Here is a 19,882-nt window from a genome sequence, read left to right as displayed (position 1 = left end):
AAATTCCCTATGCACAAGAAGTCTTTGTCTTTGAAAGTGCACCACACCCTCCCTGTTCTCCACTGTCTCGTGGAGCTTGCACAAATGGAGTTTATGTCAATGGCACTAACTAGTCATCTCGTTCTCTGTCATCCCCTTTTATGATCATATTTTTCAGAGTTTCCCCTGCTTCTTGAGTTGTTTTCCCCTTTTGGATTTTCATCCATGGAATTTTTCTCAGGCTATCTCTGAGTTTGTCAAAATCAGCTGATTTTAAATTTTAAGACACTGGCTGTATTATGTTCTATTGCTTGCATTTCCATTATATTGAATTACAATATGATGTGATCACTCTTGCCCAATATTCTGGCAATTTCAACTCCCTATATCACTTTTTCTTTATTAGTAAGAGTTAGGTCTAGTATAGCTTTTCCCCTAGTTCCATCCTCTACCTGTTAGTGGACAAAGTTATCAGTTGGTTAGGAATCTGTCTTATCTCTCATTTGCTGCAGTTTGTCTCCCAGTTGATATCAGGGTAGTTAAAGTCTCCCATTACTACTATTCCCATTACATTTGTTAGTTGTTTAGCAAAAAGTTCATCTATTTCTTCTGCTTGGTTGGGTGGCCTGTCACATACGGCTATAACAATGTCATTCTTTTTTTCCTTTTATATTGACCAATATGGATTCTAGAAGGTTTTCATCCTTGGTTTTGTGGATTTCTGTAGAGATGTAATGATCTTTTATATATAATGCAACCAGTGGTGGTATTCAGGTAATTTAACAACTGGTTCTCTGCCCTAATGATTTCTTCCAACAACCAGTTTGCCAAACTGTTCAGAAAGTTAACAACTGGTTCTCCTGAACTGGCTGAATCCCACCACTGAATGCAACTCTACCTCCTCTTTTGTTAGGTAAGTTTCTTCTGAATAGTTTGTAGCCTTCCATCAGTACATTCCAGTCATGAGTTTCATCCCACCATGTTTCAGGAATGGCAACTATGTCATAATTACCTTCATGTACTAGTACTTCAGGTTCACCTTGTTGTTCCCTACACCGTTCATGTATAGGCATTTGAGTCCCTTATGGATCTTGGGTATGTTTCCTATATCTCATACTTGTATCTGGGTTTTCCATCCTTTTCATCACTCTCTATTTCACTGTGTTTTTCCTTCTTCTTCTTCTTCTTCTTCTTCTTCTTCTTCTTCTTCTTCTTCTTCTTCTTCTTCTTCTTCTTCTTCTTCTTCTTCTTCTTCTTCTTCTTCTTCTTCTTCTTCTTCTTCTTCTTCTTCTTCTTCTCCTCCTCCTCCTCCTCCTCCTCCTCCTTCTTCCTCTTTCTCTTTATTTCCTACCTCCTTATACAATTGGTTATCTAGTGGTTTTTGCCTGGAATCACATTCTAAAATATTGCCCCTCCCCACCTCGATTTTAGTTTAAAGCCCTTCTAGTAAAATGAGCCAATCATTTTCCGAATATATTCTTTCCAATTCTTGTGGGGTTGACTCCATTCCTTGCCAGTAGCCCTTCATGTAGGCAATGCAGACCATGGTCTAGGAATCCAAAGTTCTCTTGATGACACCAGTTTTTAAGCCAGTGGTTTGTTTCTAAAATCCTTTGCTTATTGGATGTTGGCCTTTTGTTGGAAGTATAGATTAAAATACCACTTGATATCCTTATTCTTTTATTTTCTTCCAAAGCTGTTTGCAATCTCTTATTATATTTAGATTCAGTATTGTGTCATTGGTCTCCACATGTAGAAGAAAGGGATAGTAATCCATGGGGTTGATTATTTTAATAAGTTTCTCAGTTAAATCTTTGATTTTTGCTCCAGGGAGACACTATACCTCCTTTTGCCTTCCATCTTTCCCAATATCAGGGTCTTTTCCAATGAGTTCTCTCTTCTCATTAGGTGGCCAAAGTACTTGAGCCTCAGCTTCAGTATCTGTCCTTCCAAAGAACTATCCTTGATTTTGATTTCCTTTAGGATTCACTGATTCAATCTCCTTGCAGTCCAAGGTATTCTCAAAAGTCTTCTCCAACACCACAATTCAAAAGAATCAAGTTTCTGGCACTTAGCCAAATGGTCCAACTCTCACAGCCATACATTACTACTGGAAAAATCATAGAGTTAATTATACAGACCTTTGTCAGCAAGGTGATGTCTGCTTTTTAATATGCTGTCTAGGTTTGCCATAGCATTTCTCTCAAGAGCAAGCATCTTTTCATTTCGTGGCTCTAGTCACCACCTGCAGTGATTTTGGAGCCCAAGAAAATAAAATCTGTCACTGCTTCCACTTCTTCCACTTCTATTTGCCAGGAAGTGAATGGACCAGATATGTGATAAGTGATATCTTAGTCTTTTTAATGTTGAGTTTCAAGTCAACTTTTGTACTCTTCTCTTTCACCCTCATCAAGAGGCTCTTTAGTTCTTCTTTGCTTTCTGTCATTAGAGTGGTATCATCTACATATCTGAGATAGTTGCTATTTCTCCTGGCAATTCCAGCTTGTGACTCATCCAACCCAGCATTTTACATATGTGCACTGCATATGAGTTAAATAAGCATTATAGATAGTATTTGACTGATGACTATTTGTTCAGCAACCACATGAAAATACAACAGCACTGAACAAGATACTTAACCCTCATGCACACATCTGAACTTGCAGCATCCCCAAAATCACCTGATTGCAACTGGGTTCTGGGGAACCTATTCTCACATACAACAAGTTGCCAAGCCCTCTGTGATCAAGTGCTTGCCATTTGTAATCTTCCTTGCCAGCTTCCTCAAAAAGTCAACTGAAAAGTTGACTGAAAAAGGTCCATCAGAAACCAATGGGCAACAAACTATTTTCAGCTAATCTCTTTGAGAGTGAATGGGCTGCCTGCCAAATTGATTTTTCCCTAAGTGTGGAGCACAGTCTCTCCTCCAAGGAGCCCTATCAGTCTCTGAAGACACTGGCTGGAAAAAAGCCTTTTCACTTTTCAAATATATAGCATTGAATGGCTTTCCAAGCAGAAAGTTTGAAAATGCAGAGCTAGATCATGCAGGGCAGGGAACTTCCTGTCTGTGCTTGAGAATGGAATTGGGTCCCAAAGCTCTCTCTGGCAGGCCACATTTTGTTCTCAAAGAAGCTGCAGGAAAAATATCTCTCACAGAGGGACTTCTTTGCTCAGCCTCATTGAAAGCAAATGAGCTCCCTGATGGAGAGACTGGCAAGCAGCATTTTGCTCTCCAGGGGATTGAGTAAAAATGGTTCCTTGTGGAGGGATCCAGTCTCTCTTCCTCCAGCCCTGGGAGCTGGTTCAGACCATTGGGGGGAGCTGTCTGACTTCTTTCTGCAGGCAGCTCTTGTATTCCATTTGTATAATGACTACACCTGAGAGGGTTGTGACAGTGGTTGTTGAGTGTGGCAATCATGTGGATGCCTCACTTAATAATGGCAAGTACGTTTGGCTGTAATGGGCAGACTCCATTATGGCTGAGGACTACCTGTATATGAGACTGCCTTTGGACCCTTCAGTTGGTGCACAATTGAGTTGTGGCAATTCAGTTGTTATCAACTATTGACTATCAGCAGCAAAGCTTAAACCCTTACATGAATTGCAATTAAGCTGCCAAGTGCAATTTTCACCTAAAAAAACCAGATGTGGTTTCACAACAGGGTATCTTCAAAGTAATAACCTGATTATCCTGAATGATTGCAAGATTCAAAAGGCTGATGTGAGGACATGGAGCGTTTTGGAAATGAAACAGAAGAGCTTTTGAGAAAGATGGATATAGGATTTCTGGAAAGTAGTAAAGACAGAATTATTTGAGAAGGCCTTTGGTAGTTGAAGGCCATAACTGATGAAGCTTTTGCTTCACTGATTTGTATTGAAGTTTTTTTTTTTTCCTTTTAACTTTTCTGGATGAATTTACCATGGACATAATTTTCATTGGAATTATGATTGCATTATTCTTTCTGCATTTCTTATCTAAGTATCCTCTTGTTCTTCCTGTTTGATTCTAAGCTGCTGGGAATCAGTGGCATATGCATTTGATACATTATAAAAATCATTTAAACGGCATCATCTTCCTAGCCTTTCTTCTAAACTTCTACATACAGCATAACCCATCAGACAAAACCCTTCCCACTTTATGAAATATATGCCAGCTCGCTGCTTTCCTTGAAGATAAAATCTTGCATAAGAGTGTTTCATCAGCAGTTCAGATGGCATTGAACACAGAGCCAATTCTTTTTATATATATGAAAGGTTTTTTTTATTTTATACACAAACATTTAATACATCATCCCTTCCATGCAACATCTCTGTGTCGCGTTTTCTCCGTGACTTCTTTTTTTTTTTTTTTTGTTACTTCTTCTGTCATCGTTTTCGCCAAATCTATTACAACATTTCTCCAAAAGTACACTATTCTAATTATATCATTTTCTTACACAGCTATTAATTTGCTTGTCTGTATTTCTTTTCTAACCATTGGTAAATTTGATCCCATATCTTAAAGTATTCTGAATCCTCTCTTTCTTTAATCATCAAAGTTAATCTATTCATTTCTGCACAGTCTAAAAATTTTTTAATTACTTCTCCTTCCAAGGGTATTATCTCTGCTTTTCTATTTTATGCAAAAACAATCCTTGCAGCTGTTATTACTTGTATAATCAAATAAGTATTTTCTTTGCTAGTTTTCTCTGGTAGAAAACCCAGTAGGAACAGCTCTGGTTTTAAATCAATACATTGTTGTGTCATTTCTTCCAACCATGTCTTAATTTTATTCCAATAGTTTTTAGCTTCTGGGTATGTCCATCACATATGATAATAAGATCCTGATAGCTGTTGACATTTCCAACATTTAGCTGATTTATCTTTAAACATTTTAGCCAGTTTCTCAGGAGGCATATGCCATCTGTAAAACATTTTATATTGATTTTCTTTATATGCAGAGGACATTGTTAGTTTGTAATTCCTTTCCCATAACTGTTGCCATTTGTCTAAATCAATTGAATATCTAAAATTCTTTGCCCAAGCTATCATTGCTTCCTTTACTTGTTCTTCCTCTAATTCAATGCTAAGTAAAAAATTATAATTTTTTAAAATTAATTTATCCTCTGTTCCTGTGAGTATCCTGTCCAACTCTGTCTTTTCTAAGTAAAAACCATGTAATTTAGCATCTTTTTTATATCTTGTTTGTATTTGCATGTACATACACCAATCCATCTCAATACCCTGTTCTTCCAATTCTCGTTTTCCTTTCAATTCTCCCTTATCTGTTAAAAACTCCTTGTATCTAACAATATTTCTAAAATTAAAAATATTTGGATGTATTAATGTTTCCATTGTTGATAACCATACTGGTATTTTCACATAATATTTGTCTCTAACCTTCTCCCATGCCAATAACAATGTGTTCCTTATATAATGTCTATGAAAGTACGTATGTATCTTGCTTCTACCATACCACAGGAATGCATGCCATCCCAATTGTAAATTGTGACCTTCCAGTGTTAATAGTCTTATATTTCTTAATTCAACCCATTCTGTCATCCAAGTCAATGCTGCTGACTGGTAATATAATTCCCAGTTTGGCAGTCCCTCCACGTATTCTCATATCCTATAACATTTTTATACTTATTCTTGCTTTTTTCCCTTGCCATATAAATTTCCTTGTTATTCTATTAAGATGTTGTAAATAAGTCTTCTCAATTTTTATCGGTATTGTCTGGAATAAAAATAATAGTCTTGGTAAAATGTTAATCTTTATTATTGTGACTCTTCCCATAAATAACAGTTGAAGATTTTTCCATTTCTCCAAATCTTTCTCAATTTGTTCTTTTAATTTATAATAATTATCCTCTTTTATCGTTGCACATCTTGATGTTAAATAGACTCCCAAATATTTTACTTTTTTCGCAACTTGTATATCTAATTTGTCTTTTATCTCTCTTTTTTGTTTTTCTGTAATATTTTTTACCAGAATTTTCATTTTTTCTTTATTTATTTTTAGACCAGAGACCTTCCCATAACTTTCTATTTGTTCTAATAATTTAGGGCCTGTTGTTTGAGGTTCTTCTAATATGAATACTAAATCATCAGCAAAAGCTTGTAATTTGTACTCTTCTTTTTTAATTTTCATCCCTTTTATCTCTTCATTTCACTTAATATTTCTGTTTAGGACTTCTAAAGTCAAAATAAACAGCAACAGGAATAAGGGACATCCTTGTCTTGTACCCTTCGTAATAGTAATATTTTCTCTCATTTCTCCATTTATCATTATCTTAGCAAATTGTCTGTCATAAATTGTTTTTATAGTATTTATCAATCTCTCCCCAGAATCCATTATCTGCAATTGTTCTATCATGAATTGCCAGTACACAGAGCCAATTCTAAGCCTTGTCTTTCTAGGTGCTTCAACCTACTGTAGCTTCTTGATCATGGAAGAGAGTGGAGTTCGAGACAATAAAGTAGAATAGAATTTTCCATGGATATTCCAATAATATTTTTTCCAGAAAAGTTACTGATCAACAATTTATTCCAATATTAGATGTAGAAATGAATACTGCAATCACACACAAATATCACAAATACAGACACAAAACCCCTAATTCAGATAGAAATTGCGGCACTGTTTGTTGGATTGTTGTTGTTATTGTTTTGCTAGTTTTATGGCCGAATAGCATTCTTTTGCCTCCCTGTTTTCCAAAGAAAAGAATAATCACAAGTGGGGGAGAAAAAGCTAAGATGGCTCTTCAGTAGTGGAGAGGTTATTAGATCAATTTGCCACATTCCAGGGGACTCATCCTGAATGAAGCCATTCACTCCTGCTATATACTTTAAAAATGCTTCTCCCATACTTACCTTCCCTGCATCAATAACTCTTCAATTATTGTGGATACTCTATTTCTCTTTCCTAGTATTGTGAGCTATACAGGAAGGATAATACAAATTTTCCATCCTTTAATTCTCTTTTATCTTTTAGTTGTTATATTTTGCTAATAAAATATTTACATGTAAAAAGCCATTTTCATTCTTTTTTTACAGGTTGCAGTAACATTACTGCCTATTTTTTCAGAGACCTTTGGAATTTGGCCCATGGCTCCTTGCTGCCACTTGTCATTACTTCATCGTCACTTACTCCACTTAGGAGGCAGTGCAGTGGAAACAGAGGCCAGCTGAGGAAGAGTGAAACAAAACTAGGTGGCAGCAGACCAATGATTGTGAGTAGCACAGTGGACCACTTGAGTAGCAGCGGTGCTGAGAAAAGTAGGACAGTGGATCGGAGTGCCCACAGCAGCAGCTGAGATCAGCGTAGTGGATCAGTTGAGCAGCAACTAAGTGAGCAGAATGCCCAGATCAGCACATCTTATCCAAAACCCCAACAAAGGGCAAGAAGGCACGGAGGAAAGTACAAAACACTACTGGACAGGGAAGAAAGGGATAAATTTTCAAGGCAGGGAGTAGAGGATTAAGAGCAAAGCATCTCCTAGAAATCTGCCAGAGATTTCTAGCAAAAAGAAAAGCATATCACTTCATAGAGGGCCAAGAACTTTAAAATTTTTAGATTTTTAAAATCTGTGTTTTTTTAAAAAAAATCTTTTTTTACCTTTTTATTTTTTTTAATTTTAAAATTATTTTTTTCAATTTCTCTTTTCAATTTTAAAATCTTTTTCACTTTTTAAATCTTCATTTTTTTCACTTTTTAAAAATACATTTTTTAATATTTTAATTTTTTTCAATTTTTCCATTTCTTTTTTCAATTACAAAATTTGAAAAAAAGCTGTTTATTTTAATTCTTCAGAATTTTTAAATTCTTAACCATCCAAGAGGGGAAAATATATAAAAAATAACAGAAAAAAATACCGATACTTCAAAACAGGGAACATAGTGCTGCATTTTCAAGGAAGAGAATAAAGGGCCAAGAACTTTTGTAAATATTGTAAACTGACACTTAACATCAGGGAAAATATTAATTTTTAGAAATTTTTAATTTTTTAGTGAACTAAAAAATGGAAAAGAATCTGATGTTATAGTGACATGTAAAATATGTGATATGTTTCAGCTTCTGCCCACAGAAGACCTAAACTACGAATGTATCAAATGTAAACTACATGAAGTACTAGAAGAAACTCAGTGAACAAAGCAAGATACCCCAACCTAAACAAGAAGACCACACCATAATTAGACACAATAGGGAACAGTCAGTTTCCTTTAAAAACCACCCTGTATATGAACCTAAAGAACAAAATTGATACACCTAAATTGACGACAACAGAGAACAGAGAGCTTCTGTAAAAATGACCCTATATGTGATCCTAAGGAGGAAGAGCAATGGAAACATGTCACTTTTAGAAGCAAACAACAACCAAGAGGAAAACTCCTACTATCTAATCTGGCCCACTCCAAAGAAGCTTCTCTGGAACTGGAAGAAAACATGCAGACACCTATAAAAGAGCAGTCATCAATCGTATTAAGAAGTGGGGGTGAGGGGTACCCCGGACCGTGAACCAGCTCATGAGCAAACACACTAGGATTGAAATAAATCTGACAGAGGAGTCTTGTGTAAAAATATAATTTACTTTAAAATGTTTAAAAAGCACTATGTCTTTAAGAAAGCACATTAAAAACAAAGTCTTATCTTGGTTATGTGAAGCAAGGCTATCTCCCTAGATTCCTCTCCACAATACCGAAACAGTTCACAAGAGAATAAAGCTAACATGAAGATAAGCAGCTTCAGTGTCAATACATCATCGAGGTAGTAGAAGGGCGGCAGCACAAACTTCACAGCTAAAAGTCACCTGAAGTAAAAACAGTTCAAACAGCAGACATAGCTTGAAGTTTGTGGGAGGAAGAATGTCCAGCAACAGCAGTCCCGATGATAGCTTGCGTGCTTCAAAACAGCAAAAGGCAAGCATCCGTAGGAGTTTCTCTGCAACAGCGTCTGGAGTCCTTATCTGTGCTTCTCCTCCCATCTGCGACGTTGCACTGAGTTCTGCTTGCAGCTTCCAGCAAGAGCTCTTGCATCTAGGCCTAAAACAGTGTTTAGGCCCGAGTAGCAAGCAAAAAGGTCTTTGCTTATATGGGGAGTTAACCTGCAATTAACTAGGGTGCAGAAGGCTTGCAGGTAATTGCAAACAGGAGATGGCTTGATGGAAACCCTACTGTTTGTGACTGATCAGGTAGCCACAGTAATCTTGAAAACACTCGTGACAAATCGTTTCTTAAAAAGGAGGCACAACCCAGCATTCCTGTGACAGGAAGAAAAGTATTCCAGACTTTCCTAGGGGAAAAAAGGTGAATATTGGTGATAGGAGATTAAATTCTTAGGGGAACAGAAACTGTAGCCTGCAGACCAGATAGTCAATCTAGAAAGGTATGTTGTCATCCTGGAGCAAAAATAAAAGATGTAATTGAGTACCTTTCTAAAATAATCAGCCTCATGGATTACTACCCCTTCCTTTTCCTACAAGGAGGAAGAATGACTCAACAATGAATATGAAACAATTGATTACAAGCAGCACGAAAGTTAAAGAATTAGGAGCAGAAGTGGTGTTTTCATCTATACTTCCAACAAAAGGCCAACATCCAATGAGGGAGCAAAGGATTTTAGAAATGAACCACTGGCTTAAAATACTGAAATTTGGTTTCCTAGATCAGTGATGGCTAACCTTTTTGCTGTCGTGTGCCAAAAGCGGGGGGAGCGCAGGGGGGTCACACCCACAAATGCCCACACCCATAATTCAGTGTGCCCCACCCCCCATGCATGCATGCGCAACACCCCTGCACTCCCCCCGCTTTTGGCACGTGATGGCACAGTGGGCCCAGTAGGCCCGTTTTTCACCCTCCTCAGGCTCTAGACACTTTCTTGGAGCTGGGTAGGGCAAAAACAGCCTTCCCCATCCCCCCAGAGGCTGGAAACAGCCCATTTGCTGACTTCCGATGGGACTGGAAGGCCTGTTTTTAGCCCTCCTGAGGCTCCAGAGCCTTTCTAGGAGCCTGGGGAGGGCAAAAACGGCCTTCCCCACCCCCCTGGAGGCCCTCCGGAGGCCAGAAATAGCCTGTTTCCCAACTTCCAGTGGGCATGGAAGGCCCGAAAATCAGCTGGCCGGCGCTGAGCTAGGGCAACACTCGCGTGCCCAGTGATATGGCTCCACATGCCACCTGTGGCATGCGTGCCAGAGGTTTGCCATCACGGTCCTAGATCATGGTGTGCATTACACACATCAGGGCTGTCAAACTCATGATGACATGTTGTCATCATGTGATGTATCACAACTTTTTTCCCTTTTACTAAACTGGGGGTGGAGGTGGCCAGCGTGTGACGCATCCAGCCTGCAGGCTGTGAGTTTGACACCCCTGACCTACATGAAGGGCTCCTGGCACCTCTTTTTATAGTAGCAAAACCTCCTACATGAAGGGTTTCTGATACTTGCACTTCTTTTTCTAGTAGAAAAACCTCCCACATAATTACTCAAGGGGCATATGAAAACCAAGAGATGCTTTTTCTGTTTGCATGCAGGAATGTCCAAAAGATCAATTTGCACTCTCTGGAAAGGGTACTTCCCTCTAGGCAGTTGGGAGGGATGCAGTCTTAGTCTTCTTCCCTTGAAGAAGGATAAACAAACTGCACAGTTGACAACTATCTCCTGTGCCTCTATATGAATTCATTTGCCTACTTAATATTATTTGAACTCTGTGTTAGTGTTTCTACCCCTTCATAGACATGGTTGTGAAGCATTCTCAGAAGTTAGAAAATGTATTGCCTGCAGTAGCTCATTTTTATTACAAATACTTCAGATGTAAAGGAAGAATAGCTTTATGGCCATGAGATATTATGTAGACTATACATATATAAACATAACAGTTTGAGTAAACTGTGAAGTGTTCTGATTCAGTCTGCAGTCTTCCTCAAGGCTACAGTGACTCCTTATAAACATCTTCTTTCTCAGAGTAATCACCACATCATCAGCATATTGAAAAACAGAAGTTAGCTCTGGCAAACTTGCTCTGTAAAAACTAAGAAAAAGTTTATAAATGTCATTCAAAAATGTTTGATGTGTGTGTGTGTGTGTGTGTCCAAATATTTTTCTTCATATATACAGCACTAGTTTGCAGGGGTCAATTGTACCTGTGTGTAGACTCAGATCCTGCCCAACATCCAAGTACTAATCAAAGTCAACTCTAATTAGTCTTTCTAGTCAGTCAGCTTTAACTTCATCCGTTGCTTATATGACATCAGTGCAATTACCAAGCTAGATTCCCAAGAAACAATTGTCAATACTAAAAGTCTGTCTCAGCAATAAAACATATGGAATCATGAGACTCAGTACAGAAGAAAACTGTGTTAACATTGTATCATAGCTTCACTTTCCATGTGGCAAGGTAACTGAGATAAATGAACCTAAAAATTCCTTCTCCCAAGCCTAACCATTAGTCCCAAAGAACAAAATGCCATAAGTATGAATAACAAATAAAAGCCCTGGTCAATTCAAATGCCTTTCTAATAATGGCTGAACAATATCAACTTCTTTAAACAAAAATTTATGCAGCTTCTTTTAAAAGAGTGCTCCTCAATTCTTTCTAAACCTAAATGTAAGTAACAGGCTCCACTTATTTTACTATCCTTTACCTTAGTTAACTTGATTACCAAATACCAAGTCAGTTTGAATCTGTGGTTTCCTCATTACTGTTGCTGCCTCATTACATAAGGTAATTCACTATTTCTTGGGTAATAGCAGTAGTTCATTATTTAGAGGTTTCAAGGCACTTTTAAAGATGCAATTGACTTCCAGTGTGTCCTCATTAACTGCTTTCAGTGGTTCTTAAGCATGCAACCACATTGTTAAATACAGTTTTCCTGTCTTTCCAGAGCTGCCAATTTTACTATTTTCAGTCTCTCATGGTCTGCTACTATTTAGTGTACATGCAGTTAATTGATTTATAATTTTGCATGTTCATCTTTTATGAGGTCCTGTAGCAAGGCCATTCAAAGGGGAGGGGATCATCTGTAGTCCACAGAAATAGGCTCCTACCCTCAGGGCAAAGCTTAGTAGATGTGGCTGAATAACCACCTTTTCCACTCATTGCCATTAATGTATCCTTAATCCACTTCCTATTCAATTCCCACCACCAACCAGGCTCCATACTTGACTCCATGAAGGACCCTCTCAGTATGCCTTTTCCTTGCAGCAATTCTTTGTGTCTTGGTTACTTAACAATTTCTGTATTATATTTCTGCATGTAATACCAAATATATTAAGTCTTTAAGTAGGTTTATTTTCTATTCTTCTTCTCATCCCTCACTCTTAGGATCCTTTCTCAGAGCAATTGAGGGAGAAGAGAAGAAGAGGGACTAGTCTACTACACATTCAAATATTTTCCATTTACTATAGCAGTTCTCTTGCAGTTGAATAAAAGACTCAGTGGGAAGAATACATTAATATATTTTATTTATTTTTATTTTCACTTATTTATTAAGTTTGTTTGCTGCAATCTTCCTTTAGCTGGTATCCCAAAACTATAGGTGTTCCAGGCAAATGTTGAAAAGCAATATGCAATTAGTATGCAGTGGGGTGCCCCAAGGCTCTGTTTTAGGCCCAGTATTCTTCAACATATTCATCAATGATATGGACAAGGAGATAGATGGAGAACTCATCCAATTTGCAGATGACACCAAGCTAGCAGGAATAGCCAACACTCCAGAAGATAGGCTTAAGATACAGAAGGATCTTGACAGACTTGAACATTGCACTGTCTAACAAAATGAAATTCAACTGTGAAAAAAGTAAGATTCTATATTTAGGTAAGAAAAACAAAATGCACAGGTACAGTTTTGGACAAATGGTTGTTCAGTATGATATCTCTTTGGATATCTCTTTGATAATCTTCCACCCATTATTTCTTGTTCTGCCCTAAATAGACGTTGGAAGATAACTCAACCCCTCTTCTCTGTGTCAGCCACTCAATTATTAGAAGGCAGCTATCATGTCACCACTAAAATTTCTCTTCAATAAGCTAGACATACCTAGTTGTCTTAAATGTCCATCATATATTTTAGCCTCCAAACCTTTTATCATCTTTGTTGTTCTTCTTTGGACTCTTTCTTAGTATATATGAGCTGTATTCCAAGCAGCAGAGCCACTACTTTTAGATCTCCAAAGACATTCCAATTGTATTTGGTATACTGGAAGTTCTTCAACAGCAGTTCAGAGGTGGGTTTCAGCAGGTTCTAAAAAGTTCTGGAGAACCAGTAGTGGAAATTTTGAGTAGTTCGGAGACACCACCTCTGACTGACACCACCCCCATCTATTCTCTGCCTCTAGAGTCCCAGCTAATTGGAAGGAAATGGGGATTTTGCAGTATCCCTCCCCTGCCATGCCTACCAAGCCATGCTCACCAAGCCATGCCATGCCCACCAAGCCACACCCACAGAACTGGTAGTAAAAATAGTAAAAAACAAAACAAAACACTGCAACAGTTCCTTGTTTCATATGTTTCTCTTGTTTGTTTGTGTGTTTGTGTGAAGGGAAGGTTATGTAGTCTAAAGGCTGGATGCTGCAGAGAAGACCAGGATTTGAGGAATCATAGCCTGTGCCTAGAATTAGAAGTGCAAGCTATTACTGCTTCTGCCCTTTGGGGCTAATCAGACATTTTAAAAGGAATTCATTCTGCTGTCAAATGTTGTTATGTCTCCTCTTCTGTTAAAATGTTCCCACCAGAAAGGGACTCTTAGAGGCAAAGATTGTGAGGACAGAATAGGGACAAGGTGGACATGGATCCTGAAAAGTTAGTTTTGGGAGTAAAATTTGGGGTGAAGATTGAAAGTGGAGGTCACATTCCTTGGGTAGTGGAATGCTAAGGAAGCCACCCCACTTGCCTAACCATCCTGAAACTGCCCCAAAATCTTAGAAGAGAGTGATCCATTGACTCAGTACTGGGCTGCCCTCAAAGGACCTAGAGATTGCTTTTCTTTGCAGGTGCACTTCTAAGAATGCCTACAATCAGATTTTTTTTTTTAATTTCAAATTTATATACCGCACCTTCTCCCAAGGGACTCAGGGCGGTGTACAGCCAGATAAAATCATACAATACAAACATTAAGAACAATTAGAAGAATATATATTAATTTGGCCCCAGTTTAAAATGACAAACCAATTAAAAATTTAAAATTTAAAAATATGTTAAGCCCGCCCGGCTTGATGAAAAAGAAAGTTTTAAGGGCACGGCGGAAGGCACCAAGGTCTTGGATTCTCCTTATCTCAGGGGGCAGCTGGTTCCATAGGGTAGGTGCCCCCACAGAGAAGGCCCTCCCCCTGGGGGTCACCAGCCTATATTGTTTGGCTGATGGCACCCCGAGGAGGCCCTCTCTATGGGAGCGCACGGGTCTATGGGAGGTTGTCGGTAGCAGCAGGTGGTCTCGAAGATAACTAGGTCCTATGCCATGGAGCGCTTTAAAGGTGGTAACCAACACCTTGAAGCGCACCCAGAAGACCACTGGGAGCCAGTGCAGCTGGCTGTGGGGAAGTAAACCTCACTCAACGAAGCGTTAATAATTCCTTGGAGCCAGCCTCGTGTAACCTCCCGGGAAGCCAGTACTAACCAGGAGGGACACGGATTCAGTAAACATGTGGCCGCACTAAGTCTCCCCAAAATCCTGTCCACATCATCAGGAGTCACAGAGTCAAACTCTTCCCAGATAACGTTCTCAAGACTATTCCTCGCCACCCTGCCCAAATCTACCCAGTCAGAGTCCAAATCCCCCCAGATCTGAGCAATTTTGTCATACAGATATTGTCCGAAATCCTCAGCCCTGCCTTCCAGGGGGTCCTCCCGTGCTCCTGGTTGAAGCAGGGAGTGGGTCACCCTGAACAGGGCAGCCGGATGATTCTCTGATGATGCAATAAGAGCGGAAAAGTAATTAAACTTTGCCGCTTTTATTGCCACTAAGTAGGTCTTAATATGCGACCTTACTAGTGTTCGGTCAGATTCAGCGAGACTGGCCCTCCAACCACTCTCCAGGCGTCTTTTCCGGCATTCATCTCCCTCAGCTCCTCAGTAAACCAAGGAGCCACGAGGGATCGGCACCGGGTCAGAGGCCGCAAAGGCACGACTCAATCCAAGGCCCCACCAGCCGCCCGATCCCAGGCAGCCACCAGGTCCTCGGCCAAGTCATGTGCCAGATCTTCAGGAGGTGGCCCAAGCTTCATCTGGAACCTCTCAGGATCCATCAGGCACCTGGGACGGACCCATCTTATTGGCTCCGCCTCCCTGCGGCAGCATGTAGCGGTTCGAAGGTCCAGGCGAAGGAGCGAGTGATCTGACAATGACAAGGGTTCCATGTCTATATCCCCTATAACAAGATCACTCAACCACTGGCCAGAGACAAAAATCAAGTCCAGAGTGTGACCCCCCCTGTGGGTGGGGCCATGAACTAGCTGGGTCAGGTCCATGGCCATCATGGAAGCCATGAACTCCCAAGCCATCTCGGACGTTTCACTAATGGACGGCAAGTTGAAATCACCCATGATCATAAGCCTGGGTGTATCAACTGCCACCATGGCTATCACGTCGAGGAGCTCGGGCAGGGCTGTTGCCACGAGATTAAATGGCACTGTTTAGGAGTCTACAAAAGCTTCTCTACAAGGCAATATGTCATATCACTGTTATATCTTGATCACAGTAAATTCCTTGTTTATTATTTGTACTATCCCTTCTATCATCTCCAGGTATATTTTGCTAGCTAATTTTTGTACATCATGAGATTTACAAGGGAAAGAGCCTCCCTAAAACTCTGCTGGGGAACTAACTAAATATTGCAAAATATATAGTATATTAAAAGATAGCATGTAAAGCAATCAGATAAAAAGCAGCATTAATCAATGAGAATTATTATTGTCCACTTCAAGGAAGGAAAAGCAAACAGCTGAAGTGTAGCTTCTGTGTTTTTCTGTACTACCACCTGCATACAGATTTTCATAAAATGTTGCTAATGGACTCGATGCAAAATATTGTGAATACCCCAAACGATGTTTATGCTATATTTTTACTAAAAGATAGAGAGTTCTCAGTTTACTTGATCTGGTAGTCAGGAGAGGCATTTATTCAGATGAGAGAAATTACAAAGGTGACTGTTGGGTAGAATTTCGGTAATTAAGATGAATGTTTTACTTTGATTGTTGTTATTTTATTTCAGACAATACTGATATTGACAACTGATGTACCAATTAAACAATGACAGAAGAAATTTGCAAGTTTGTGTGGCAAAGATCCATACCAAAAAACAAAGAATCAAATATAAATGATTGCAAGATGCTAAAGAAAGATAGCCTAAGGATTAGGCCTAAGAAGAAGTTAATTTGAGATTTGGGTACTATGGTTGTTTATGTTTATGTTAAGGTTAATAACATAACCTCAGAAGACCCACCCACCCACCCAGAAGAATGAAATATTTTGGGGGATATTAAAAAGGCAACATATAATATTTCCCCTAAAGGACAAATGAAAAAAATAACCTTAAGGGAGGAAGAAACTAGCCCCAGTTTCCCTGCCCCTAGCAGAAATTGAGGAGGCCAGCTTTTAGAAATGCAGATTTGGTAATCCATTCAGAAAGACTGGGTCAGGCAGAAACTAAGATAAGCAACAAGCAAAAAGTTGACAAATTAGCTAAGACAAACACCTAGGAGTTGCATTTCCCCTTTTGCCTATAGAGACAGCCATGACCCCTACATGAGCCCATAGGAATCCAGAAAGTATAAAACCCACCCACTCTAAACTTCATTTTGTCAGCTGTCCCAGAATCCATGTGGTTGGTGGTTCTGCTTCAATAAAGGGAATATTTCTTTCCAATCAGCCTCCATGTTGTTTCCAGCATCTTTCTCCCAGCTTGGAAATGAACCAGATGGATTTTCAATAATCATTTCATTAGCCATGCTATGTTGAGGGTATGAAATAGGTATAAAGCAAGACTTAACCCCAAAATTCCTACATGTTTAGCACCCCAAGAAGCTTTTTTTTTTTGAAGAACACATCCAAATAGTTTTTCATCATATATATACAGCAATACTTTACAGGGGCCAAGTATACCTGTGTGTGCACAAAGGTCCAGTCCACCATCCAAGTACTAATCAAAGTCAATGCTAATTAGCCTCTTTAGAAAGTCAGATTTATGCAGCCATGGTGAAAGTTAAAGAAGTGCCTTTCCACAAAATTATCCACATACTATAATTTCACCTTCAGAAGCCACAGGATTTGTAATTGGAAATAATGCTAAAGCTTGAGGTTTGGGAGTGGCTTGGCTTGGCTTGGCTTGGCTTGGCTTGGCTTGGCTTGGCTTGGCTTGGCTTGGCTTGGCTTGGATTGGATTGGATTGGATTGGATTGGATTGGGTTGGGTTGCGTTGCGTTGCGTTGCATTGCGTTGCATCACATTGCATTGTATTGTATTGCTTTTTTTTTTAGGTTTTGGGTAATCAACTTGCTCTCACATAGTTTTTCATGAAACCCATTTGGGAAACCACTAAACAAATGCAGTTTCCTATTGGTCAGGTTTGAATACTTTTTCGTGTTCTCTTCACATTCTCTGCACTACAGTCTGAATAATAGAGATTGAATTCAAACAGGTTTGTGAGACATTTGGAGGAGGAAGCATGGGACATATAAAACTGCCGTCTTCTCAGACAGAGAAGAACCACCAATTCTTCTCAGTATTGCAGAGGAGATTAACTTGCTTTATTTAAAAGTATCTTTCAGGGATTATGGATTGGAAGCAGGATATGTGAAATATCCTCATGAAAATCTGCACTAAATTCCATGTTTTGAATGATAAAAGACACAAGATAATAAAAATGCTAGACACAAAATACTTTTTGAATTACCTTCATCTATTTCCTATATGACATCAGTGCGATTACCAAGCCAAATTCCCAAGAAATAATTGCCAATACTAAAATATATATCTCAGCAGGAAAATGTATGGAATCATGAGACTCAGTACAGAAGAAAACGGTCCACACATTTGGGCAGGTTGTATCATGGCTTCACTTTCCATGTGGCAAGTTAACTGAGATAACTGAAATAAAAACTTCTCTCAAGCCTAACCATTAATCCCAAACAACAAAAAGCCATCAGCATGAATAATAAATAAAAGTCCAGGTCAATTCAAATGCCTTTCTAACAGCAGCTGAACAATACCAACTTCTTCACACAAAAATGTAGGCAGCTTCTTTTCAAACACTGCTCAATTATTTCTATTCAATGTAAGTAATAATCCCATTTATTTATTACTTTACCTTACTTAACTTGATTACTAAATACCAAGTCAGTTTGTATCTGAGGTTTCTTCATTACCGTTGCTGCACCCACTCATTACACAAGGTGCTTTTCTTGGGTAATGGCAGGAGTTCAACATTATTTTGAGGTTTCAAGGCAGTTTTAGAGATACAACTGACTTCCAGAGTGTCCTCATTAACTACTTTCTGTGGTACTTAAGCAAAAACCTACATTATTGAATATTGATTTCCTTTCTTTCCAGAGCTGCCAATTTTACCATTTTCAGTCTCACTTGGACTGCTTACTGTTTAGTGTACCTGTGGTTGATTTCTAATTTTGCATGTTCATCTTTTATGAGGTCCCTTAGCAAGGCTATTCAAAAGGGAGGGGATCATCTGTAGTGCACAGAAATAAACTCCCACCCTCAAGGCAAAGCTTAGAAGATGTGGCCCAATAACCACCTTTTCCACTCATTTCTGGGAATGTATCCTTAATCCACTTCCTATCCGTTGCCACCACCAACAAGGCTCAATAATTCCATGAAGGACCCTTTCAGTATGCCTTTCCACTGCAGCAATTAGGATCCTTTCTCAGACCAATTGTACTCCAGATAGGGTGAAGAAAAGATGGACTAGTCTAAAACACCCTCAAATGTCTTCCCTTTACTAATAGCAGTTCTCTTGCAGTTGAATCAAAGAGTCAGTGGGAAGAATACATGAATATATCTTATTTATTTTTATTTTAACTTATTTAAGTTTGTTTACTGTTTTTCTTGCTGCAATCTTCCTTTAGCTGGAAGCCCAAAACTATATGTGACTGAGGCAAATGTTGAAGAGTCATATTTAGTTTGTGAAACCAGGATAGCTATGTAACTAAGTTTGAATATGTTGCTTTGTGAAAACTGATTTTAAGTAACTATGTCATCCAGGGTAAGGGAAAATGGCTTGTGCTTCACTTTGAAATCATCTCTCAATTTCTATAGTATCCATGGCAACTGGATGGGACATTTCAGAACCAACAAAATGTATAGAATAACCAAGTTGGAAGGGACCTTCTAGTCCATTCCCCTGCTCAAGCAGGAGACCCTATACCATTCCAGACAAATGGCTTTCCAAACTATTCTTAAAAACCTCCAGTGACAGAACACCCAAAATGTCTGGAGCCAAGCTGTTCCACTGGTTAATTGTTCTCCCCTCAGGTAATTTCTCTTTCATTCTAGGTTGGATCTCTTTCTGATATGTTCTAATATCTCTCAGTTCTTTGGGTATTAGGTTGACAACCACACACACCCCTTTTTTTCTCTGTGACAGCCTTTCAAATATTGGGAGGCTACTAGCATGTCACCCCTAATCCTACCACCAAGAGCCTTGGTAGTACAGTGATCTAAGGCACCCTGTTATTAAGCTGGTTATTAAGACGAGCTGCCTGCAATTACTGCAGGTTCGAATCTCGCCAAGGCTCAAGGTTGACTCAGCCTTCCATCCTTTCTAAGGTAGGTAAATTGAGGACCCAGTTTTGGGGGCAATAAGCTGACTTTGTATAAATATACAAAAGAATGAAGGTTATTGCTTAGTGCATTGTAAGCCGCCCTGAGTCTCCGGAGAAGGGCGGCATATAAATCAAATTTTAAAAAAAAAATCCTTCTC

The sequence above is a fragment of the Pantherophis guttatus genome, chromosome 1 (assembly GCF_059756535.1).
Source record: "Pantherophis guttatus breed Tessera chromosome 1, ASM5975653v1, whole genome shotgun sequence".
Classification (NCBI taxonomy): domain Eukaryota; kingdom Metazoa; phylum Chordata; class Lepidosauria; order Squamata; family Colubridae; genus Pantherophis; species Pantherophis guttatus.
This window is presented reverse-complemented; position numbering follows the sequence as displayed.